Consider the following 18,798-nt stretch of genomic DNA (forward strand, 5'->3'; position numbering starts at 1 on the left):
ACTGGGAGCGCCTGGGCAGACATGGGCGCAGGGACTAAATTTGGAGTGACTTGACCAGGTCATTCTCTTTAGTCCTGCAGTCAGTCCTATTGAACCGTCTTATGGTGAGCAGGCAGGCGATACGGATTGCTAGCAGTCGTACTGTACCATCTTCTGCCGAGCAGCCCTGAGATGTGGATGGCATGCAGTCCTTCTGCACCATCTGCTGCCAGCCAAAGATGTAAAAGATAGATGGAGTGGATCAAAACAAGAAATAGACCAGATTTGTTTTGTACTCATTTGCTTCCCCCCCTCCCCTGTCCAGGGGAGTCATTCCTCTAGGTCACACTGCAGTCACTCACAGAGAAGGTGCAGCGAGGTAAATCTAGCCATGTATCAATCAGAGGCCAGGCTAACCTCCTTGTTCCAATAAGAACAATAACTTAGGTGCACCATTTCTTATTGGAACCCTCCGTGAAGTCCTGCCTGAAATAGTCCTTGATGTAAAGACACCCCCTTTGTTGATTTTAGCTCCCTGAAGCCAACCCTGTAAGCCGTGTTGTCAGTCGCCCCTCCCTCCGTCAGAGCAACGGCAGACAATCGTTCCGTGCCTTTTTTGTGTGTGGACGCCATACCAAGGCAAGCATGGAGGCCACTCAGCTCACTTTGGCATTTAGGAGCACATTAAACACCACACGCATTATCCAGCAGTATATGCAGCACCAGAACCTGGCAAAGCGATACCGGGCGAGGAGGCGACGTCAGCGCGGTCATGTGAGTGATCAGGACATGGACACAGATTTCTCTGAAAGCATGAGCCCTGCCAATGCATGCATCATGGTGCTAATGGGGCAGGTTCATGCTGTGCAACGCCGATTCTGGGCTCGGGAAACAAGCACAGACTGGTGGGACCGCATAGTGTTGCAGGTCTGGGACGATTCCCAGTGGCTGCGAAACTTTCGCATGCGTAAGGGCACTTTCATGGAACTTTGTGACTTGCTTTCCCCTGCCCTGAAGCGCATGAATACCAAGATGAGAGCAGCCCTCACAGTTGAGAACCGAGTGGTGATAGCCCTGTGGAAGCTTGCAATGCCAGACAGCTACCGGTCAGTTGGGAATCAATTTGGAGTGGGCAAATCTACTGTGGGGGCTGCTGTGATGCAAGTAGCCCACGCAATCAAAGATCTGCTGATATCAAGGGTAGTGACCCTGGGAAATGTGCAGGTCATAGTGGATGGCTTTGCTGCAATGGGATTCCCTAACTGTGGTGGGGCCATAGACGGAACCCATATCCCTATCTTGGCACCGGAGCACCAAGCCGCCGAGTACATAAACCGCAAGGGGTACTTTTCGATAGTGCTGCAAGCTCCGGTGAATCACAAGGGACGTTTCACCAACATCAACGTGGGATGGCCGGGAAAGGTAAATGACGCTCGCAACTTCAGGAACTCTGGTCTGTTTCAAAAGCTGCAGGAAGGGACTTTATTCCCAGACCAGAAAATAACTGTTGGGGATGCTGAAATGCCTATTTGTATCCTTGGGGACCCAGCCTACCCCTTAATGCCATGGCTCATGAAGCCATACACAGGCAGCCTGGACAGTAGTCAGGAGCTGTTCAACTACAGGCTGAGCAAGTGCAGAATGGTGGCAGAATGTGCATTTGGACGTTTAAAGGCGCGCTGGCGCAGTTTACTGACTCGCTTAGACCTCAGCGAAACCAATATTCCCACTGTTATTACTGCTTGCTGTGTGCTCCACAATATCTGTGAGAGTAAGGGGGAGACGTTTATGGCGGGGTGGGAGGTTGAGGCAAATTGCCTGGCTGCTGGTTACGCGCAGCCAGACACCAGGGCGTTTAGAAGAGCACAGAAGGGCGTGGTACGCATCAGAGAAGCTTTGAAAACCAGTTTCATGACTGGCCAGGCTACGGTGTGAAAGTTCTTTTTGTTTCTCCTTGATGAAACCCCCCACCCCTTGGTTCACTCTACTTCCCTGTAAGCTAACCACCCGCCCCTCCTCCCATCAATCACCGCTTGCAGAGGCAATAAAGTCATTGTTGCTTCACATTCATGCATTCTTTATTCATTCATCACACAAATAGGGGGATGACTACCAAGGTAGCCCAGGAGGGGTGGTGGAGGAGGGAAGGAAAATGCCACACAGCACTTTAAGCACAGCACTTTAAAAGTTTACAACTTTAAAATTTATTGAATGACAGCCTTCTTTTTTTTGGGCAATCCTCTGTGGTGGGGTGGCTGGTTGGCCGGAGGCCCCCCCACCGCGTTCTTGGGCGTCTGAGTGTGGAGGCTATGGAACTTGGGGAGGAGGGCGGTTGGTTACTCAGGGGCTGCAGTGGCAGTCTGTGCTCCAGCTGCCTTTGCTGCAGCTCAACCATACACTGGAGCATACTGGTATGGTCCTCCAGCAGCCTCAGCATTGAATCCTGCCTCCTCTCATCACGCTGCTGCCACATTTCAGTTCAGCCCTGTCTTCAGCCCGCCACTTACTCTCTTCAGCTCGCCACCTCTCCTCCCGGTCATTTTGTGCTTTCCTGCACTCTGACATTATTTGCCTCCACGCATTCGTCTGTGCTCTGTCAGTGTGGGAGGACAGCATGAGCTCGAAGAACATTTCATCGCGAGTGCGTTTTTTTTTCTTTCTAAGCTTCACTAGCCTCTGGGAAGGAGAAGATCCTGTGATCATTGAAACACATGCAGCTGGTGGAGAAAAAAAAAGGGACAGCGGTATTTAAAAAGACACATTTTATAAATCAGTGGCTACACTCTTTCAGGGTAATCCTTGCTGTTAACGTTACATAGATAGCACATGTGCTTTCGTTACAAGGTCGCATTTTGCCTCCCCCCACCGCGTGGCTACCCCCTCAACCTTCTCTCCTCCCTGTGGCTAACAGCGGGGAACATTTCTGTTTAGCCACAGGCAAACAGCCCCGCAGGAATGGGCTCCTCTGAGTGTCCCCTGAAGAAAAGCACTCTATTTCAACCAGGTGACCATGAATTATATCTCATTCTCCTGAGGATAACACAGAGAGATAAAGAACGGATGTTGTTTGAATGCCAGCAAACATACACTGCAATGCTTTGTTCTACAATGATTCCCGAGTACGTGTTACTGGCCTGGAGTGGTAAAGTGTCCTACCATGAAGGACGCAATAAGGCTGCCCTCCCCAGAAACCTTTTGCAAAGGCTTTAGGAGTACATCTAGGAGAACCGCGAATGCCAGGGCAAAGTAATCCTTTCACATGCTTGCTTTTAAACCATGTATAGTATTTTAAAAGGTACACTCACCAGAGGTCCCTTCTCCACCTGCTGGGTCCAGGAGGCAGCCTTGGGTGGGTTCGGGGGGTACTGGCTCCAGGTCCAGGGTGAGAAACAGTTCCTGGCTGTCGGGAAAACCAGTTTCTCCGCTTGCTTGCTGTGAGCTATCTACAACCTCATCATCATCTTCTTCGTCCCCAACACCTGCTTCCGTATTGCCTCCATCTCCATTGAAGGAGTCAAACAACACGGCTGGGGTAGTGGTGGCTGAACCCCCTAAAATGGCATGCAGCTCATCATAGAAGCGGCATGTTTGAGGCTCTGACCTGGAGCGGCCGTTCGCCTCTCTGGTTTTCTGGTAGGCTTGCCTCAGCTCCTTCAGTTTCACGTGGCACTGCTTCGGGTCCCTGTTATGGCCTCTGTCCTTCATGCCTTGGGAGATTTTGACAAAGGTTTTGGCATTTCGAAAACTGGAACGGAGTTCTGATAGCACGGATTCCTCTCCCCAAACAGCGATCAGATCCCGTACCTCCCGTTCGGTCCATGCTGGAGCTCTTTTGCGATTCTGGGACTCCATCATGGTCACCAGTGCTGATGAGCTCTGCATGGTCACCTGCAGCTTGCCACGCTGGCCAAACAGGAAATGAGATTTAAAAGTTCGCGGTTCTTTTCCTGTCTACCTGGCCAGTGCATCTGAGTTGAGAGTGCTGTCCAGAGCGGTCACAATGGAGCACTCTGGGATAGCTCCCGGAGGCCAATACCGTCGAATTGTGTCCACAGTACCCCAAATTCGACTCAGCAAGGCCGATTTAAGCGCTAATCCACTTGTCAGGGGTGGAGTAAGGAAATCGATTTTAAGAGCCCTTTAAGTCGAAATAAAGGGCTTCATTGTGTGGACGGGTGCAGGTTTAATTCGATTTAATGCTGCTAAATTCGACCTAAAGTCCTAGTGTAGACCAGGGCAGAGACTAAGGGAAGCTCTCTTCTTCTTCGACTATTACTGTGCAGCGTGATTGGTTTGGATGGAAATAGCTGCATCAAAGAACACTCCACTGGAATACTTATTATTTCTCTGGAATTTTTTTTTTAAGTTTCTTTATTGGGTTTGTTCATGCCTCTTTACAGAGTAACCTAAAACAGGAGTTTTATGGCACAGTTGGACAGTAGTTCTCAATGAACATTCAAAATCCATTTTACTTTGTATCAAAGCCAAATTTGGGACCAAAGCCAGAGTTGAAAGACTACTGTATAAACCTGCGCTGCTCCTTATCCCCTGTATTGTGTTCTAAGCTATGGTCTTAGTTAACCATTGCATTAAGTAACGGGGTCTGCAAGTGGCCTGACTGAGTCAGGAAGGAACTCTTGAAGTTTAATCCGGATTCTAACTCTAAAGTGGCTTGTCAGAGGCCACAAAGTCCCCCTCAGTTTCTTCAAATCAAAACCAATTACCTGTGTCACGTGGCCATTGTGAGAATTCATGTCACTAAATCTCTCCTTGCACTCAAATAGGATGTTATATTTTCAAAGGTTCAAAATCTGCAGAGGGCAGGGCTGAATCATTGGCGCACAGGACTGGGAGCCAGGAGATTTGGGTCTGTTCCTGTTTCTGCTTCTGGCACACATACACTGTAGGACTTTGTACCTTAGTTCTCCCATCTCTAAAACGAGGATAATATCTGCATTGCCATTGTGGAGCAGCAGGCAAGTCCAGCAAGCTGACGCTAACCAGGGTTGCGGTGGCCTCCTGAGGATGATTTTCCCCTCATCTTTGGGAGGGGCTGCAACAGTACATTTTGCTTGGATTGTGATTTGAGGAAGGGGAACAGTTCTAGGTTCTTGCCCTTATCTGTACCTAGATCTGGAAGAAGTTCTGTTACCAGAGTCCTTACTAGTAGCCTGCTCTCTTTCCCCCCCCCCCCCCCGGAACCCGCCCACACACAATTCAGAGTGTTCTAGGTTGACCAGATAGCAAATGTGAAAAATCGGGATGGGGGTGGGGGGGGGTAATAGGCGCGGGGGGGTAATAGGCGCCTATATAAGAAAAAGCCCCAAATATTGGGACTGTCCCTATAAAATCAGGACATCTGGTCACCCTAGAGTGTTCAAATCTAGGGTTTTAATTCAGGCCTACTTCTGTTTTCATTGGCATGCACCTTTTCAGGCAAAGATAGAGTCCCCTTTCCTCTCTTCTCCAGAGACAGAGATCAGAGCTCATCTCTTTTCAGAATGTCACCTTGTTTGCTACGTGTTTCAAAATAAGAGTTCTTGGCTTGAGAGAGAGAGAGAAACTACTTCTAGCCATTAATAGTTGTATGAACTGGGGAAGCCTCCAATTTTCCTAAATTTATTTTAAGGCTTGAAATGGGGCAAAATTTCTAAACAATGTCTACTGCTTCACATTGTCAGCTGGCAATGTTTGGTAATAGGATGGGATACAATCAGCATTTAATAGTTTAAGACAAACATCTCTCTCTCTCTCTCTTTTAAATCAAGTGCCACCAAATTCTACTCTTCTATCCCCTAGTAAGACGGGCAGCAACAGAAGCAAGCAGTGAGATCCCCTCAACCTCAGAGCACAGGGAGAAAGCAGTGTCCATAGAATCAACTTCCCTTTCTGACACCCAAATCAAGGAGTGGAGCACAATGAGAATTCTGCATTCCCCCAACCCAAGGACATGTTGAAACAGGAGCCTTATGGCAGGGGTGTGCTAGGGAGGCTTTCAGACACTGGATCTAAACGTCATACATTCAAATTCCTTTCTAATTAAAGCTAATCAAACTCCTCAGTGCTTCCACTTCTTCAGCAGTGATCTCTCTAAGGCTCTGGTCTGCTTCTACATATGGTTGTCACCTGGTACCTCATCTGTGTTTGAATAATATTGTCCTTGTCTGAAGGAGATTGTGAACTTCTAGCAGAAGGGACTGTCATATGCATTTGCTTTGTCCTGAGGGGGGCTGATGGTAACTTTCCTAAAGACCACCATCGTGGGGGCAGAGGGGGGGGTGAGGGGAGAAAATCCCTTGAGTATTACTCCCCAGAATAGATTACAAAAACCTATCCAGAGCACTGTAAAAATGACAGCACTTTACAAAATCTTCCTCTTCTCCAGCAAACTTGGGTTGACTTGAAGACATTAGATGTTACCCTTCCAGGACAATTCTGCCAGCAAAATGCTCCTATCAGTGTAATTTTGAGATACAGCAAGTACCTTCTTTGTAAAGTAAGGAAACAGGCAGGATATGTTCTCGTCAGACTAAGTGGGAGGAAAGAGAGAGAGACTTCCATTTGCTTAGACCACACATGTGTACAAAAACAGGAATGCCGGGAGCATGTGTATCTAGGTCTAGGTGAAAAAGACAAGTCACTTTTTGCTTCATAAAAATGAATGTAGGGTATCATGATCCAGTGGATGGGAAAGGCAGGAAATCTTGGTTGTATTCTCAGCTCTGCTATTGATTTTCTGCGTGTTCTTCATAAGTTTTTTCACTCCTGTGCCTTACTTACCCCCTCTGTGAAACAGGATAATGATCCTTCGCTACCTCTGTACGGCACTGAGATTGGTGGAGCGCAAGTGCTCCATGAAAGCAAAGTACTATTACGGAATATGCCAGAACGTGAGTCTGGGAGAACAAAGTCCTCTAGCTCAGTCCACAGGAAAAATACAGCATGGGCAGCATCAACAGTTCTCCTCCACTGCCCCACACATTCCTCCATCCTGAGCTGGAGTGAGTCTCTCACTATGATGGCGTCACGTTCAGTTTTCGTGTTTACTCAGCCTGTGGTACTTCTTCCACAGCTACCAAGCAGAGGGCCAATTAATTCCAGTTGTGATGTGGATACTAATCTATGTAAAATAGATCCAGTTCCTAATGGACAACTAGAAGTTCATTCCTGGCTTTTGGAGAGGTTCTCAAATACAATAAAATCAATATAGAAACTGTACAGCTTTTTAACTTTTTGAATCTCTGCTGATTAACCAAATGTTGCCCTAATTTACATACATGAAACAACAGATTTCAATAAGTAGGCCCACTACGTTTTCATGTCTGAAGAAGTTTAATGAGCACCCAGAGCTGGTGCTCAGAAGATAGCCAATTTGTCATAAGACAGATCTTAACACAGGCAAGACTAAAACCTGCCCCTGCCTGTGTCAAACAATGAGATTATTTTAGTTTCAGGAAAGATATTTCCTTTAAATTATGTAACCACAGGTCATAAAAGTGAATGGACTCAATATGAAAACAAAGGATTTAGTAACTTCACTAATGATAGCCTCAGTGCTGGGCCACAGGGTGAGTAATTTAGGGTGAAGAGCAAAGTATTCTGACAAACAGCAGCAGCTTGGCTTTTTTGTTATTTTGGGTTTGTCTGGTCAAACACTTGAGCTTGCAGCAAGCGAGGGTGTAAATCTACCTCATGCTAGCCTGATGCACATTCAGGCTTCACAAGGACCTTGCTGAGGCACACTAAAAGTTTCCTAGTGTGCTTTGATCCACCCTGTTTTGAAGCAGAAGCAGATTAAAGTGCACTACAGAACTGTTCGTGCATGCTAGCCAGATCCATGTGCACACTTAGTGTGCGGCAGGCTACTGAGGGGTAGATACATATAGACAAGCCCTGATTTAGCACCACAGAGGGGAAGTGTGTCTGACAATCATGATAAAGATGACTTCCTTGCCCCAAAGAGCTGACACCTGAAGCCCCAATCCTGCAAACCCCTAGGCATGTGACTAAGGTTACTCACATGATGAGCTGTCCCATTAGAACACGCATATGAGTAAAAGTAGGCATGTGCGGATAGCACTGGGCCTAAAGTTGAAATGAGAACCACAGGAGACAAAGTGCTAAGAAATGGTAGCAGTTTCACTGCTGCTGAATTATGTTCCCGCAGCATGTAGGAACACGCATCCTGTTTTTTCTTAGAGTCATAACAATAACTGCTGCCTCCTGATTATGTGTATTGCCAGTTCAGATCTGTTCTCTGGCCTGAGGCCTGCTGAAAACCCTAATACGTGCATTGCTTTCTGCTCTTCAGTTGTCACTTTGAATTTAGTTAGGAGAATAATGTACAAGTCAGAGCACAGGGAAAAAAATCATTTGGTGAATGGGGATTCCCTTAAAGTTATTTGGAATCCTTAGCTCCAATGAGTGTTGGATCCATAATGTTTGTCCATCCCATACATGATCTCCTTTAATCGCCTATGTTCTTATTTGTTAAAAAAGACCAAATATAATTCCTGCATTCCTCACAGACAAATAACCAGGTGAACTGGTCTGAAGCACTGGTTTGAACTTTTGATGTTCAATTAGGACTTATGAGCACTCCTGCAGCCTTTTACTTGCTGGCTGTGGGCAAGGAGATCAGTGCCGACAGTGATACAGCCTCACACCTAGGATTTCCAATGCCCATTCTAAACTGGAGCACTTAATACAAAGCAGACAAATATTACATAACAAATAAGGCTTGTAGTGGTGAAAAGAGGCATTCTCTGTAGTATTACTATCCAGGCAGTCTATAAACTGAATGGAATCTCAAGATGAAAGTCAGCAAGGGAATATGTTTAGACAACAAAAGAGGGGGATTTCTGATGGGAACTCTTAATTACGAAACAAGTATTCATAACAAAATTCAGCATGTGAAAACCAATTTTTAAATGAATACAAGCAGCAGTGAAAATAGTCTGTCTAAATCAATGGGAATTTAGCCCTATAAGCCAAGTGTGGTCAGGGTAGGCGATATAAAGATTGTGGAGTATTATCGGAAGCAATGGTTTCTTTGGGTATGTCTACACTACGGAATAAGGTCGAATTTATAGAAGTCGGTTTTTTAGAAATCGGTTTTATATATTCGAGTGTGTGTCCCCCCACAGAAAATGCTCTAAGTGCATTAAGTGCATTAACTCGGCGGAGTGCTTCCACAGTACCGAGGCTAGAGTCGACTTCCGGAGCGTTGCACTGTGGGTAGCTATCCCACAGTTCCCGCAGTCTCCGCTGCCCATTGGAATTCTGGGTTGAGATCCCAATGCCTGATGGGGCTAAAACATTGTCGCGGGTGGTTCTGGGTACATATCGTCAGGCCCCCGTTCCCTCCCTCCCTCCGTGAAAGCAAGGGAAGACAATCGTTTCGCGCCTTTTTTCCTGAGTTACCTGTGCAGATGCCATACCACGGCAAGCATGGAGCCTGCTCAGGTAACCGTCACCCTATGACTCCTGGGTGCTGGCAGACGCGGTACGGCATTGCTACACAGTAGCAGCAACCCCTTGTCTTCTGGCAGCAGACGGTACAGTACGACTGGTAGCCGTCATCGTCATGTCCGAGGTGCTCCTGGCCACGTCGGCTGGGAGCGCCTGGACAGACATGGGCGCAGGGACTAAATTTGGAGTGACTTGACCAGGTCATTCTCTTTAGTCCTGCAGTCAGTCCTATTGAACCCATTCCCTAGTGTAGACCAGGGCTTTGACTAGTTCTCCAGAGTTCTGGTTTAAGAACAGATTGAGTTGTTTGCTTTGTACCTAAATTGAGCTAGTGCAGTCTGAATTAGAGGCAGGAAGCTCTATAGGCCAATTTGGCTGAAAAGTGCTTCATGATTATGGATTTCATGATTACAGCCATCCCACACCCGCTAAACCTCAGTAGCAATCACCACCAGCCTGTAACCAACCCACAACGGTACTGTTTGCAGAATATGCCTTGTTTTGGTCTCCTGCAATAGGAATATACAATAAAGATACTGTACTTAGCAAACTTCAACAAATAACTGGTACATCCATTAGAGTTGGGCCCGACACAGGACCCCAGATGCGACGGGAACTTTGGGGTGGTTCAAGACCTCAACCTGACTTTTGTGGCCCAGGCACATCGAAGTAATGGCACTAATTAGGCAATAAGGCACAGGGAAAAGAAGTCTGAGTTCATAATGGATTTGGGGCTTTATGAATTTACAGTGTTACCGTTTGGACTATCAGTGCAGGAGCTATCTTTCAGAGGCTTGTTAACCAGGTGTTACATGGACTACAGGACTTGGCATATGCATATATCGATATCACATCACCATTTTTGAAGCACTTGGCAAGACCACAAAGATCATGTGGTTATTGTGTTGCAAAAACTCAAAGTGAAGGTTTGACTGTTAAGGTGTCAAAATGCAAAATAAGAGTAGCTAAAATCCCTTATCTTGGTCATTGGGTGGGGGGCCAAATTCATCCTAATCCCCTAAAGGTGGAATCTATTGTCAAGTGGCCCATACAATGAACTTAAAAGCAAATACAGTCCTTCATAGGACTGGTGAATTATCACAGGTTTGTAAAGGGGTTCAGTGATAATTTAAATCAGTGAGCACAGATGTTTGTAAAACAAATAAACCAGAAAAAGTCATTTGGCCTGAAACCTGTCAAAAGGAGTTTTGATAAAGTGTGTGTTGGGGGGGGGGGGGGGGGGCAGAAAAAAGATCCTGTCAGAAAAGCCAGTTCTGGCAAGTCCTTATTTTAATGAAGTGTTTGAGCTGTGTAGAGATGCAGCCAAATATTGGACGGGCTTGGGTGGGCGGGGGGCAGTTGTAATGCAAACAGGGGAAAGCAACAAGAAACACCCTATTGCATTCTTAAGTGAAAAACTAACCCCAAGTGAACAAAACTTCTCCGCCCCCCCCCCAACTGTTCCTCACACGTTCTTGTCAACTGCTGGAAATGGCCCACCTTGATTATCACTACAAAAGGTTCCCCACCCCACCCCGGTAATAGCTCACCTTACCCGATCACTCTCATTACAGTGTGTATGGTAACACCCATTGTTTCATGTTCTCTGTGTATATAAAATCTCCCCACTGTATTTTCTACCACATGCATCCGATGAAGTGAGCTGTAGCTCACGAAAGCTTATGCTCAAATAAATTTGTTAGTCTCTAAGATGCCACAAGTCCTCCTTTTCTTTTTGCGGATACAGACTAACACGGCTGCTACTCTGAAACCTGACAGAGTGAGAGTGCTATGCAATTGTGTGGGCAAATGGTTAAAACATTATGTGGTCAACAGAAAATTTAGGGTGTTAACAGATCACTCTCCATTGATGTGGTTACACAGAACCAAAGGTACCAGTTATAGGCTGTTACGGTGCTGCACAGTGTTGCTGGAATATGAGATGAAGATTGTGCTTATCAAAGGGAAAGAAAACATGGTAGCAAAAGCCCTGTCCAGAAAAGAGAGCCCAGAATTGATCCCTGTGGAATAGCCAGGGATAGCCCTACTATGTCAGTGTCACAGGGGAGTTGTGATACATTGAGCCCTTGACAAACAGTCCCCTGTTCTTTGTATATAGCTCTCACCTCAGACCTGTCAGACTCATTACATCAAACACATAGCTTGCAGGTTATTTATCCATAAGGGGTATCATCTGATGCAATCATTGTGAGATGTACATATGGATAATGTACGTATGGATAACCCAAGACAGCTGGATCTGGCTCTGCAGGGCACACACCTAAGTGCACACTCCCTGTCTGCAACCCTTCCTTGGGATGCAAGACACTGCAGCCCAACTGCCCTGAGCTTCAAAACCAGTGCTGACGCCCTCAAGCCTGCCCTGTTGCTTACACAAGCTCCTCCACAGCTCCACTCCTGTGAGCACTCTGGTGTTTTCAGGGACACCTGGCAAGTAAAGTAAGGAACTGAGGTTTTCCCATCAACTTCTTAAACAATCCTCCTCCCATCCACACACCTCTTTTAGGGTTTGTCTACACACTGCATCTACACACACTAGGGGCATGTGATTTCTAAAGCACACTAACATGCTGCTCATTCATTCGTCCATGTAGACCCTGCTGGTGTGCACTCTAGTGCGCTTTAACGTAGTGCTTTACCATGCTAAAATGCACTGGGGAACCTTTAGTGCACACCAGCAGGGGCTACACTGACCATTTAATCCATAATACGTTAATGTGCTTTAGAAATGGCACCCCAGAGTGTGCATTACCCTACCATATAGACAAGCCTTTAGAAAGCACATGAGAGATTTACAGATCTATGCAAAATAAATTTGTGATTGCAACCCTCTCCTCCCCTCCCCTCCCCTGGGGCCTCAGAACTTTTCCTTAATTTCACTTCTTCAGCCATGTTTGCTGTTGCTCCCCAGGGACTAGCTTCCTTGCTTAGAGCACTTGTCACTCTTAAAAGCAGAGTTTTTAAGCAGACATCTTGCACCGTTTTCTGTCTCTCTTCTTCTGGGGGTTTTCCATGCTCCAATCCCCCTCTGGGATTTCTGGGTTAAGAGTTGTTAAACATCAATGATTCTGCCAGTTGCAACCCCACAGTTCTACCGGGGTAGAGCTATTCCATTATTAATGCTCCTTGGATGGCCCTGTCACCCCTTTGCAGACATACCTCCTCATTGAGCCAGGTGCTGGCCATCAAGCGGTGATCTAATTCACAACTGGCTCCAATCATAAATGCTATTCATGAAGCACAAAGGAATTAATAAATTATCAGATATTCCCCAAATCGTCATTCTTACCCTTCATCTAAGGCTTTCTAAGTGCTTCACAAATATCAAGTAAAACTCAACATCAGAATGACAGGGGGCAGTGCAGGTCTTTTCTTTTTTATTAAAGGAATTTGTAAACTGAGTCCATAGCAAAGCTGGAAACAGGCATGGGTGCTGATCTCTAACCTCTAGGTGACACTGCCTTTTGATGGGTCAATTTTCTCCCTTTTCCCTACTATATGTTGGGAAAGCAGGGATTAATTTCAGTGAATTTAAAATAAAGTCAAGTCAGTTTTGCCTTGGTACATTAAGCTAAAATATTCATAAAGATGTGGAGCTTACCGCCTTCACGGATCTGCCTAGAATTGGAACACTTGCACAAGTTTTCACTAGCAGGGTCTCTGAAGTCCTCAGCAATGTAGGATTTAAGTTGTGCCTGATTTTGGCAAATACACTAACATAAGTACATTATTATCTAAGCACTGTCCCACAGCCAACTATTTTTACAACCCGTTCTTTTAACTTTACATTGGATAACAGAAACATTTAAATCTGTCAGTGTGATATGTACTGATTTGACTGTATGAGAATTTCAGAGGGGTGGCCCAGTTAGTCTGTATCAGCAAAAAGAACAGGAGTACTTGTGGCACCTTAGAGACTAACATATTTATGTGAGCATAAGCTTTCATGGGCTAAAACCCACTTCATTGGATACATGCAGCGGAAAATACAGTAGGAAGATATATATATACACACAGAGAACATGAAAAAATGGGGGTTGCCACACACACTGTAATGAGAGTGATCAGTTAAGGTGAGCTATATAGGCAGGAGAAAAAAAACCTTTTGTAGTGATAATCAGGATGGCCCATTTCCAACAGTTGACAAGAAGGTGAGAGTAACAGTAGGGGGAAAAATAAACAAGGGGAAATAGTTTTACTTTGCGTAATGACCCATCCACTCCCAGTCTTTATTCAAGCCTAATTTAATGGTGTCCAGTTTGCAAATTAATTCCAATTCAGCAGTTTCCTGTTGGAGTCTGTTTTTGAAGTTTTTTTGTTGTAGTATTGCCACTTTTAGGTCTGTGATCACTCTCGTTATAGTAGGTATGGCAACACCCATTTTTTCATGTTCTCTGTGTGTATATATATATTCCTACTGTATTTTCCACTGCATGCATCCAACGAAGTGGGGTTTAACCCACAAAAGCTTATGCTCACATAAATTTGGTACTCTCTCAGGTGCCACAAGTACTCCTCGTTCTTTTTGTATGATAATTATTACTCTTGACTGCAATACAATGCATCCGCTCACGTTTAAAGCCACACAAACCAGCACTAAAATGGACTAATTGATTGGCAGTCTTAGCAAACAGGCATGAAACCTGAACTACATTTCTCCCTTTGCAATGTGTTTTTCAGGTCAGGGGTGTAACACATTGATGGGACAGCAAGGGGAAGGCTGCATTTAATGGGAGATTCTTCTGTTATGAACCCACGGCTACAGGATATGTTGACTTGTATCATTGCTTCCAGCTGTATAGCATTGATGTGCGCTATTACATTGAAAATATGTTGGCCCACCGGTAGCATGTTGCCAACTCATTCACTGTATGAATGATAGCAAGGTCAAAATATAACCAAGAGTTTTAAAAAGTATAAATCCTCATGCTTCAGAGCATAAACCAACCTATAACTAGTGAGCATTGGGAAGAAGCTCACCCTCTGGTGAGGTTATTTGCCAGCTGGCTATCCTGTAGGTTTCCCTGAAGTACTTTGTCAGGATGAGGGACTAGATACAGATTAGATGAACTACTTGTCTGATCCAGAATGGCAATTCCTATGATCTGAGCTAGCGTAACAGTCAAGTCCTCCCATGCTAGGTAGGGTGAGATTTAATAGTGCCTGAATTCATTCTCTGGAACAACGGTTGCTGACTTTGTGCATATTTTACCTTTCAATGATAATAAAGATGCACTTAGGTAAGTTATCAACTTGTGTGGGAAGTTGATTAGATACTTTGGTCCCCTACCAGTGGCTGGGAAGGTAAGTGGCTAGCAAAGAAGGCTGAAAGATGGATGATAAAAACAGAAGAAATCTGATAAAATGACTGTTTTTTTTTCAACTGGCAAATGCTGCATCCTAAACCTTTGCCATAAGAGGGAAACTCATTCTTTAAATCAAAGCAATTGCAACACTTGCAGGATGCTGTGAGAAGCAGTTTACATGCCAAAAAGTTATTGGGAGGGAATAAAAACTGCGAAGACAGATTTACAAAGGACCTAAAAGCAATTAATTTATTTTTAATAATAAAATGATGAGGTAGTTGATTGATTATGTGCTCTGGGACCAGGTGGTCTCACCAGAATCTTTTCAGAGCAGCATGTTTCTTGGTAATATTTCACTCCAGAGATTTTTTTAACAGAGAGAAGGTGACTAAGGGGTGGAAAGATCTCCCTGACCTCCCAGCTCTGCCATAGTGCCTTTAACCCTTCTAACTGAGTTTGCAACTCTTACAGATGGTGAGAAACAGGTTATCTGGAATTTGAGTTTATGTCACAGTAAAAAACACTCCATTCTCAAAAGCCCTGTAGCACGGAGATGGAATTTAAGTGAATAACCTGTGACTGCTTTTAAAAAAAATCTTAAGTTTAATATAGATTTTTTTTAAAAATTAAAGTTAACTCAAGAGTCTTGGCACTGATATCAGCAATGTGGGGCTGACATCACTCTAACAGAGAACATTTGGGTTATCTGCAGTAACCAGAGATCTGTGATATTTAACAGCCTATTTTTGTTGCCTAGCAAAAAGCACTGAAGTCATACACTGCAGATATTACACGTTTATTCCTTTGTTCTTTGCCATGGGGAATGTTTTGGCTGCCATATAACTGCAAAGATCAGTAACTCTGTAAAGGCAAGGGAAATTTTCAGAGTTACTATGAGGAAATGATAAAGATAACCTTCACGTTCTGTGGTATAATTTTTTCTTCACAATCCAGTCAAGGACAAGGACAGGCCTGAAGTGAAAGTGAAACAGCAATCCCCTGAAGGCCTCTAACTGTCACAGTGAGAGATCTTGGAGGTTCCTCTGTGGTTCATCTCGTCATATTTAACTTCTCTGGTTTTTAGGCTTTACATTAAAACATGACCATTAGACAAGTTCACAGTTTCATTTTCTCTTGAAATGATGCCAGTGGTAGAGAGATTAATAGCTTCTCATGACGCCAATGTAAGTTCTGTCACCACCAATATATTATCTGTCCAGAAGAATTAACTGATCATTTAATTGTAATGAACTGGCTAGCGCATTTAACATACCACTGGCAATGAATTGCACCCGGTACTAGTACTTTATCCAGTACTTTGACATGCTGAAAGAATACTAATAAGATAATGAAGGACAATTTTCCTTTGCCGCATCTGTTAAGTAGCCCCTGCTAGTACTCTGTCTCAGGGTTCTTTGTCATGGTCTCGAGGTCCAGCCTCTCAGTCACACATCATATTAACCCTTCTACTTTGTGTGTGCAGAAAAAACCAACACAAGTTACAAAACTAGCTTCGTTTCTTAACTGATGGGAAATTTTCCAGTTAAACAGATTTTCTTGTTTACAATCGACTCAGCATTTTCCATTGAAATGTTCTGCAGCAACATTTCGATTCCATCAAAACTTTCAATGGAAACTGAGAAGGCCGAGCTGGCCAATCAGCCTTCCTGCCTGGTTTCCTGTCAGCCTGCCCTGGCTGCCCACGAAAAATGTTGAGTGTTTGTCCTCTCATCCTGAATCGGGATAAAATTTTTAGTGGGAAGGAAATTCCATTTCCCAGCCAGCTCTATTCTTAACCATTGTCCTGAATGATGGAAATGCAAATGTTACAACCAAAAAGTTCTATTCTTGCTTACAAAGTTGTGAGTTCTGTAAAGTCAGTTTCCTCCAACACAGAAGGTTTGCGAATAGGTGCTCTTTCTGGTCTGTGATAGAATCATAGAAATGGAGGACTGGAAGGGACCTTGATAGGTCATCTAATCGAGTCCCCTGCACTTAGGCAGGGTTAAGCATCGTCTAGACCATCCCTGACAGATGTTTGTCTAACCTTTTCTTAAAAACCTCTGGTGATGGAAATTCTATGACCTCCCTAGGTAATTTGTTCCAGTGCTTAAATATTTAGGTTAGACATTAAGAAAAACTTCCTAAATCTCCCTTGCTACAATTTAAGCCCGTTATTTCTTGCTCTGTCCTCTGAGATTAAGGAGAACAATTTATCACCCTTGACTTTATAACAACCTCTTATGCACTCAAAGACTGTTATGATCCTCACTCTTCTCTTCTTCAGACTAAACAACCCCCGCCCCGTTTTTCAAACTTTCCTCTTAGATTATGTTTCCGAGAGTGTAGGGTCCAGAACTAGACACAGAATTCCAGTTGAGGACTTATCAGTGCTGAGTAGAGTGGAAGAATTACTTCTCATGTCTTGATTGCGGACAGAGACAGACAGACACAGTGCAATCGTGGGAAGGAGCATTGACCTGGTGTGAGCTAAATTCCCCAGAGTGACCCGGAGGCGGTGCCATCCTAGCCATGAGTAGAGCACCCCCATGGCACAGAGTTATGAATTTAAGTCCCAAAGCTTGTCTTTTGAAGGTGATGTGCAGTTTTTCTTTGAGGAAAAGGACTGATAGGCTCAAATATAGAGTGATCGCCTTGTGAAAAGTGTTCACCCAAACAGTAAGACGTTTAGGCGTAGGCTCTCCCTGTTGTTGTTCCTCACTTGTGACCTGGAGGGGATCACCTGTAGGAATGAGAAGACAAATCCATCTCTCAGTCAGTTTTTGGCTTTCTGAAGAAAGGTGTCTTAGATCTGTGTACTGCACCAGTGTGCTAAGAATGTACAACTCATTTCATAGGGACTTTCTGGGTAGTTGTGGTATCTTAAAGGTAATCAGATGATGACTTCTGGTATCCACTTGCCTGAATTGGATTTGAATCAGTAACCTAAAGTTAGAATCCATATTTAATTACCATTCTCATTCCCCACCTACTATCTCAATGGATTCTCTTTAAGAAAAGACAATAACACATCACTCTGCTTCTAAGGTAATTCCAGGCTCCTGAAATGCTTTTCTTGTCTGTTCCCTTGACTGAAACTTGTGGGGCTTGATGGCTTGTCATTCTCATTGGAGGTACCTCTTCTCTGGGGCTTGCCCTTATTTAACCAAGCCCAAGTTGTATTGACTTTCAGGTATAGGACAATATGGCTTTTAATTAGCAGGGGTTTTATTTCAATAGAGGGTGTGCCTGGGAGGATAGTGAGGAGCTATTTGATATGCAGAGCAACATTGGCCATTTGTAATTAAAAAAAAAAAAAAAAAGTTTGTTCTCAGGCCTAGTTATACTTTGATTAGGCATGTTTTAAGTGTTCATATGGGTATAATTTAACAACGAGAGCCCCAGAAATAAACGTTCAGGTTTATTGTTTTTCTACTAATATGTTTTCAGTTACATCCCTAATTTTATAGCATAATAGCAGTTTGGCTTATCTATATTTTTCTTTAGAGTGTTATTACCCTTTTTTCCCCTTCCCTCCTCTCCCCAACTCTGAGTCCCTGTTGTGGTACTCAGCCTTTCAATAGCTCTTTCATAAGCCGAAATGTCTGTAGCTCTTCATAGATTAGTCAGCAGAAGAGCTGTAAGTGCAGACATATTTCGCAGGATAGAACTTGGACCTTTGTTTGTTTGCTCCAATAGTACAAGCCACTATTGCCTAAGGAAAGGAGACTTGCCTTTAGGTGTTAGTATTATCAGATATATGACATGCAGTCAAGCAGCTCTGATTTCCACCGGCAAAGCAAAAGGCAAAAAGCAAAAAGCATTAAAGCAAAAAGTGTAGCATTAACATATTGCTGTATATTCTTGTTATCCACATAAATGTCCAATCTGTTTTCAAATCTTGCTAACAGATTTTGGAAGAGATTAACCTCATGCTTCAGTGCTTAAACCAGCCTTTATTAGAGATTAGGAGGAGACAATGTGATTATCCCACATCTGCAAGATTTCTTGCCCTTTCCTC

The sequence above is a fragment of the Eretmochelys imbricata genome, chromosome 10 (genome assembly GCF_965152235.1).
Source record: "Eretmochelys imbricata isolate rEreImb1 chromosome 10, rEreImb1.hap1, whole genome shotgun sequence".
Taxonomy (NCBI): Eukaryota; Metazoa; Chordata; order Testudines; family Cheloniidae; genus Eretmochelys; species Eretmochelys imbricata.